This window comes from Cupressus sempervirens, chromosome 1, assembly GCF_028749045.1.
Source record: "Cupressus sempervirens isolate cs-2001-9-10 chromosome 1, ASM2874904v1, whole genome shotgun sequence".
NCBI classification, from domain to species: Eukaryota; Viridiplantae; Streptophyta; class Pinopsida; order Cupressales; family Cupressaceae; genus Cupressus; species Cupressus sempervirens.
This window is the reverse complement of record NC_143118.1, coordinates 208,764,119-208,772,527: the sequence shown is the minus strand read 5'-3', so window position 1 is coordinate 208,772,527 and position 8,409 is coordinate 208,764,119. Positions and strand designations below refer to the sequence as shown.

The 8,409-nt window shown below is 36.5% G+C and overlaps 1 pseudogene; it reads right to left on the bottom strand.

Moving 5' to 3' along the window:
- Positions 1–5,843: 5,843 nt before the first annotated feature.
- Positions 5,844–7,585, bottom strand: LOC149576882 (allene oxide synthase 2, chloroplastic-like; annotated as a pseudogene).
- Between the last annotated feature and the right edge of the window lie 824 nt (positions 7,586–8,409).

The window sequence follows — 8,409 nt, the reverse complement described above, 5'->3', positions numbered from 1 at the left end:
ATTGATAATCTTAAGAGGAGGGGATTTTAATTAGTTAATAGATTTAGCCTATGTCAATCTAAGGAAGAGACTACCACCCATTTATTGATTCATTGTTCATATACCAAGGAAGTCTAGTTAGATATACTGCATAGATTTAGCATTCAATGGGTGTTCAATAACAATATGTAGTAATTTATATATGGACAAGAGCTCTCGATCCATCACCCCCTCTTAAGAATACTCTGGGAATTGATTCCCCTATATGTTTTCTAGTGGTTTTGGAAGGAAAGAAATAATCAGATTTTTTGTGACACATCTCACCCCCCCTACCACCACCCTTTTGATTTCTAATTTTGTTCATGAGACTAACCCCCTCTCAAAATGGTGGACCCCTATGTACACCCTAAATCCCTATCAATGGGTTATAGCAGAAAACTAGCATATAATGGATCTAGTCTTCAAAACTAACAACACAAAATTGTTGGTCATGTAGAGAACTATTTGGAGATTCTCTCCCCACCTCCCATGTTGGCTAAAGCTAGACTTTCATTTCTCTACAAAGGGGGATAGGCAATTGTGGGAGATGTTATAAGAGATCACTATGACAACCTGATCATGGACTACACTTACAATTGTGGAGAAAATAGAAGTAATTATGGTGAAGTTGTGGGCTTATTTTGGTGATTCAAGTTTACTACCATCTATGGTATTTAAAATATAACTATTGAAGGGGACTAAAAGATAATAATTGAGGCCCTAAAAGGAAATAATAATGTTTTCTGAAATATATCACATATCATTAATGTCAGTCATAACTATATATTAAGACTCAATAACAAGCCCATTCAACATGTGTATTATGAGGGAAATGGTGTGGCTAATGCGATAGAAATGATGGGACATGTGACCCATGACACGTGTACTTGGGGAAGTATGAATAAGCTTCCAACTCATATTTAATTTAATTAATCATTAAAGATACCAAATATGGAGAGAATCATTAGTGGAAGTGATTTCATTGGTTATTTGGTAAACAATCATTATTATGATTGGTTGGCATAAAGGTGACCATATTAGCATTGACAATAAAGGATTTAAGATTAGATTGTGTAAAGGTGAAAAAGGTGAGAATAATTACCAAATTTGGCATTGAGATTCTTATAAGATATAGTAGGATTTTTTAGAAATGAAAAGGTGATGTTTATTAAATTTGATGGTACTCACATTAGAAAGTACTTAAGTTGGATTTTAAATGGTGTGGTCAGTACAAGTTTGTGCCTCTCAAGTGGCATAAGTTCCTTAAGCCTTCACATTTTGGTTCTCACTATTGCTTGTACATTATCTTGAATTTTCTAGGTCTTCTTTTTGGTTTGAGCTTTCAACAAAAAGAGATTGTGGTTATGTCAGATACCTCTAAAGATTTTATCAAGGATCTAGGTGAAATAAAAAATATGGGTGGTTGCCCTTCTCATATTTCACCAAATTCCATTGAAAACTATAAGGACGGTTAGTGTCACATATGAAGTGCATTTAAGGAAATGATGAGGTCATTTTGATATAGTTTGTTAATACCTAGAACAATGGGGGAGTGATTGCGAATGAGATATCTTTTGAGATCAACGAAGAAGTTATTACCAAAGCGGGTGGATGATCCTTGGAGGGAAAGAAATGGAGAAAAAAGACATGTGTGGTGGATGGAATGAGCCTTAATCAATTCTTCTGACCTAATGAGGGCTCTATTTGTGGTCATGGTGGATATGTTAGAATGGAGCTCTCAGACCCTTGGAAAGTGGTATGCTATACAATTATGAGATATCTCACTCTTGAGGATAGATTCTAGATATTCTATTACTACCATTTTCTTCTTTTAAAAAATTTTTGCAATTAGGATCTTATATCCTTCCCATTCTTTCTACTGGATTCCATGGAAGGTAATATTTTTTAAGTAGGGAAAAATGAAAAAGGGTAAACCCTATATAGTCCTTCACCAAGCTTTCATGTACAAACTGTATGAATTTCATTGTAATATTTGTCTCATTTAGCCTATAAGTGTGCAAGTTAGTCTCCTCAGCCTAACCCTCTCTACCTTGACCCGTCAACATTCTGAGGAGATTGTGACCACCCTAGATAACCCAACCCCAAAGTTTAACATTATAAACACAATCAAAATGGAGAAAAACATCTAGATTATGAACAAGGATGTTAAATTTGAGGGTGGCAAGAGAAGATCCATGAGACGTAAGAAGAGGAGAGTTAATATGGACCTTGACCCAAGAATGGAAGTATCCCCTAATTCTAAATCCACAGATAGTTGTAAACATAAACTCCCCTAGAAAAAGTAGAAGAAAAAAATTACTAAGAATAAACTGACTAGGAAGGAGGAGGATGAAGCAATTGGTGAGCATAAGGGTTGGGATAGAAGCTAGTTAAGCCCCATGCATTCCCATTCTTTTGATACTTTGAAGACTAAAACCCTTGAGAGATCTAGGGTTAAAAACGAAGAGACTCTAACCTCCCTTCAACTTGTGGTTGGTAGAAGTGAACAAACCTCAAAGAGGAACATTGAGGCTCAAAATATGGCTTAGGATTACATTAGAAAGAACCTGAGAAGGTTGGTTGAAAGATAGGAGACTCTAGAACAAAGGTTTGATTAGGCCACCATGTTTTTTGTCAAGGTGATGCACTCGGTGGCCTCGACCCTTCACCTACTCCATGTTGAGAAAGAGGGATTAACTACAGAATCAGGGGTGGACTATACAGGCTCCATGTAAAAGTTCTTAGCTGATGATTGGCTCCAAATGTTGCTAGATAAGCCAGAAGGAATAGAGAAGGCCAAGGGGAAGTAGTACCCCCTTTTAATTTTATTTTATTTTATGCTACTTTTAGAGCACCCGAGCCTTGGTGGCTAACTTAATGGTACTTGTTTGGACTATTGATAATTTTTTATTTTTTTATTTCATGCTTAGTCCTTGTTATAGATTAGTTTGTAGTAACTGGGATAGTATTTTTTATACTGTTTTATGTCAAAGTTGGAATATTGTGATGTCTAGTATTTTGAAATTGAAAAGTGGGTTGACCTAAATCTTGAAATATCTTTTAAATAGAAGGTTGTTTAGTTTTGTGCTTTGGCCCAACCACCATTTTTTGTTGCTTTCAATTTCAAAAAAGATTAGATTTTTTTTCTATTATTTCAACCGAAAATATAAAAATGCAAAGAAGAGAACTATAGTAAAATATAAGAAAGATTTCTTAAAATGAAACAACTTTAGGAGTATCGAGCTTAATAGGGACCCATTTTCCCAAAACATAATAGGTTTCTTAAATTTACTAATTCTGCCATAATATTACATCTATATGAAAAAAAATTGAAAGAAGTAAACTCCCCATCAAATTATTAAACCATTCCAAAAATTTAAAATTTTCTAAAAATGACACTAAATTTGCAACTAGAAATGAATTTTCATTAAAGATAAAGCTAAAATTATAACTCACAAAAATCTAATCTAAAAAATCTATTTTTTTGACTAAGGCACATTTGATCCATTGCAAACCTACAAAAAAAACTTTCATAGAAAAATACTAAGTTGTTTGGAATATATGATCAAATCTTTCAAAACCCTAGGGTTTTACCTTAAACTCAACGGGCATAAGGGTTAGCCTTAAAAACCAAAGTTAGAAGCCTAAAAAACCACTTGATTAGATCCAATACTTGTGGCTATGAAAAAAATGAGGAATGCAACTAAGATACAAGAAAATTAAATTATTGAACTCAAAAAAATGTGAGAAAATAGAGTTAGAAACTTGGTTCTAGCCACATACTAGGTGCCAAAAGTGTGGCACACTTTGCTAAGACCTTATATCTGGGGGACCGAATGAATTAGAAATATTAAATGATGATTTAGAGTTTCCTATATATGACTTACAAGAAAAAATAAGAAAATAAAGTATGAGTGTGACTTTGAAATGAACTTCAATAGGAGACCCTTGTAAAGTGCATCATAGAATAGAAGATTCAAAGATAAGAGCAAAAATGTTGCTATCCAAGAGTAAAATGAGAGCATGCAAATGCAAGTGAAAGCTAGAATAAGAGTGCAAGATAATCCAAGATGAGATGCAATAACAAGAAAGAAAACTAAACTAACAAAATGAGCAAGATTACTCTCCTATTTAGACTAGATAATGCAAACTATTATGCAAAATTTGAGCTACAATGAGAGAAAACTAGTACCAAAGTATTAGAATGCAAAAAAGTGTTCAAGTGCTCCAAAAGCTCTAGAATGAAACTTGCAACATAAAAATAGCATAAGAGTCTAATATTATGAGAGAGTAAGGATAGAGACTCCTTTTAAATAGCAATGGATGATGGGAGATTAAGGAACAAAATCTATGGTTGAGAAATATTATTGTTTTGACTTTGGTATAGAAGATTCTCAAGAAGCGAAAGTGATGGACATGGTTAAGAGGCAAAAGATACATGGAAAATAATATGAGGAAAAAGAGATTTCATTGCCTTAGAAACTGCATATTCAATGTGTAGTAAAAAAACTTTTTATTTTATTCTTAAAATAGGAAATTCATTTTTCATGTGTACAAATTGGATAAAGAGGATTTATTTAATTAAAATGAGCATTTTATTTTAATTAAATAAAGACTTAGGATAAGGTGGTCAAACCATATGATATAATCCAATAAATAATTAGGTGTAGATTTGATTTAAAATGATAGATTAAATAGACATGCAAAATAAACAAATCATATTATATGATCTAGCATAGAGATTAAAAATGCTTTAAATGAATATTAAAAACACTCATTACCTCTTTAATATCATATTCAATTCTTTTGATTACTTTTCCAATTGGTTCCACTTTCTTTGAAATATCCTCCTATTATATTCCTTCAAAATCTCCCATATCACTATTGGTGGATAGATTGTGCATAGTTTTGACAAGGTCAATTTCCTAACCTTGATCAACCAACATTGAAAAATGTCTCGAATCTTATTTGGCAAGAGTCCCACCAAACAAAATTTTTCTTTGATCTCACACCAACAATCTTGTGTACACTTACATGGAGCCAAGAGATGATAAACATCTTCCTTGAAATTTCCTTGCATCACACACTTAGTTGGGCCTATGCAGCCATATTTTTTCCCCCTTCCCCAAGTAAAATTCTAAATTGTTATGATTCTATTTACTATTGATATATTGGAGAACCCAAGTAAACTATTTTACCATATGATGTAGGTAAATTGTAAGGATATGATGATGGAGTATTGTAAGAGATGCATAATATTACGTGAAGCAATTAGTTAAATAGTATGATTTCATATCTTTTACTAGTGAATGACATCTCTATGAAAAGAGATATTTGTATAAAAATCTTGCAAAATCTATTGTGCAAAAAAGAGCATTATAGAATTTTATTCTTTTTATAGTTACCTTTTACAAAATCCTTTCAATTTACTGCCAAATTTTTAAATGTCTTATATGTTACTATTTTATTTATCTTTTAAAAAGATCAGTATTATATTAATTTTATAGTTTTATTTTAAATAAATAAATATTTCTAGATATCTCTTTTCAACATTTTTTAAAATAATTTTTTAACCCATAACTTTTTTCTTTCTTTTTTTATCTCAATTTTTTTTTTTAATATTTCTTCTCATTTTACTAGTTTGATTTATAACATTTTTTATTTTTTTAAAAAATTTTAATAAAGAATTACACGATTCATAAGAATATTCTCATGAACTCACATGAAATGCTAATGCTTCCATCCTTTAAAATTACCGAATAAATTTAATTGTTATAAATATAGAATTAGACCATTTATAGTGCGAAGAGATAAGGACTTGCAAATTTAACTGAAGAACAACCATGCGGTAGAACTGAACTCTATAAAAACGACATAACTATACATTCAATTACATATTTCCAAGAAATCCACGAAGGAGGTAACATAACACGACATCAGAGACCCCTAAGACGATGAGACCTAGCACTAGAGATCACACCATAAAACATTATGGCGATCACGAAAAGGAGATAGGCAATCTGATATATATCTGTCCTGAACATGCTGGGGCAGATTGCCAGCTACATCAGCGATTGAAAGACACCATTACCCACAACAAGTAGAAGCACAAGCAAAGTCATGATCGATTCCTATATTAAGAAGCCTTGGTGAGTTGTGTAAAGATAGCCGAAGAAGATGACTCATCTACAGCGAAAGAATCATAGCGAAGAAAGAGATGAGCCACCAAAAGCCTGGCGACCATCACAACAATATCCTTCCCTGCGCACTGCTTATTCTCAACCGTGGTCTCATCCGTTTCGCGTCCATTAGACCACAGTACACACTCCAAGAGCTTCTCCCCTTCCTCTCCAAGAAACCTCCCCGGAACAAACTCCTCCCCGTTGGTGAAAACATGGGAATCCTTAGTAGCCAGTGCCTGATACCCACCGAGCAACTCACCCTTCTTCACCTCATACGCCGCATCGTACGACTCCACCCTAAAATCCCTCTTCGCCCGCCCGTACTGCAACGGCACAGGCGGGTCCATCCTCAGCGCCTCGTAGACAACAGAGCGCACAAGCGGCATGGACTCCAACGCCTTCATATTCAGCCCCACATTCCCTTCCACGGCCCCGCGAACCTCTTTGACAATCTCTCTTTGCAAACCCTCACCCGCCTTGGCAACATAGTTGACGATACTGGGGAAAAAGATGAGCATTCCCCCGAATGCATTGAAGCCGAGTTTGAAAAGCAAGTCGTGGCAGGCCTCGTCTCTCCGAAGCCCTAAGTCCTCTACGGCGAAATCGAGAGATGAAATCGTAGAGCTTCTTATAATCCCGGGAGACGAGAGCAAACGGGAGAGGGAATGTGTGAATTGTGAGCTCGTCGAGAACCTTGGGCAAAACGCCCGAGCTCGCAATTGGGGCGAGCTGAGGCGCGAGCCATGTCTTAACATGCGTTGGCCCGCTCGTCCCCAGACTGGCCGGGCCAGGAGCCACCGGATCTGCCCCGATGAGAGCCCGGCACAGAAAATTGAATGTCAAATTATCCACTTTGTTACTGAACGACGCCTTCCCATCTTTCTCCAATGCTTTTTCCACTTCAACACACAGCTCGTCGAACGACCGGGCGAACTCGGGGAAGATTCTGGGGCGAGCTACTTTGAGGACGTGGAAGCAGAAGGCCTTGAGCTTGCCGTGGGTTTCCTCGGAGGGGTCCTGATACACAGCCGTTCGGCATCCGCCGGTGAAATCGGTGCTGGGCATGTAGGTTCCCGTGAGGACGTTGGCCTTGTCCACTTTGGTGAGGTCGAAGAGCGTGGGGAAGCTCTTTGCGTCCAGGAGCATTATGACCCTCGAGTCCGACACAATGGGCGGGCCTGGCGGCATGTTGACTCTCAGTACGGTGCTCTTGTATTTCTTTATGCGCGTTTGAAGAAGTTCTCGGCTCCTTCTGTTACGAAGTACTCGAACCGGTCGACGACAGCTCCGACGAAGGGGAGGCCATAGGAGCCTGGGATTTCCTTCACTGGAAGAGGGGAAGTCACCCCTGGTGTGGACATGACGGCAAGAGCTCGCAGCGACATGGAGGATTGCAGCAAAGGAGTTGCGATTTCCTAATCCTTTATGGAGCAGGGAATTCCCAGGTGTCCAATAAGCTGATGACATTTGTCACAAGCTAATAACTGATATCTTCAGCCCAACGTACAGCGTACTCGATGGAGGATACAATTTGAATTAAATACCTCATTGCATCAAAGGTTGCTTACTCGATGTAGGATACACCTTGGACTAATGCTTGTGGGGACCATTTATTGTGCAATTTGTGAATCCTTAACATGTGGCATCCTTGCTAAAAATGACACATTCACATGGTTGTGGCATTCTTGATTTTAGAATTACCCTTTCTACATTGCTATCCATCTTTCAATATGTTTTGAAAGATGTTTTCACATTTTTAAATTTTTTTGATGGGGTCATCTACAAATAAGTTTTAGGTACTTGATACAGGCCCATGGTACCTAAAACTTCTTCAGCTAAGAGTCGAGGACTAAGGAGCCAAATTCGCCCAGGGCATAATCCTAGCCTCATTCCTTATGATTTTTTCAAGCCTTTCACTTACCAAGACTTGATCGTTGGTGGGCTCTTTATGAGCCATTCAACTTCATCAGTAGACCAAGAGCCCATTGACATGTTTTCACATTTTAAGGAAACCATGCTGATTACTTTTTTCTAATCATTTTTTCCTTCCTTGTAATCAACAATTTTTCTGATGACTTTTTGGATGATTTGTACAATGAAGAGTCACTTTCTCTCTATATTTTGGATTGACCAATTATGTCTCTTTTAGAGGGGTCCTAGTTGATATTTTATCATACATTAACCAAAAATGTCACATAGGGCATGAAGT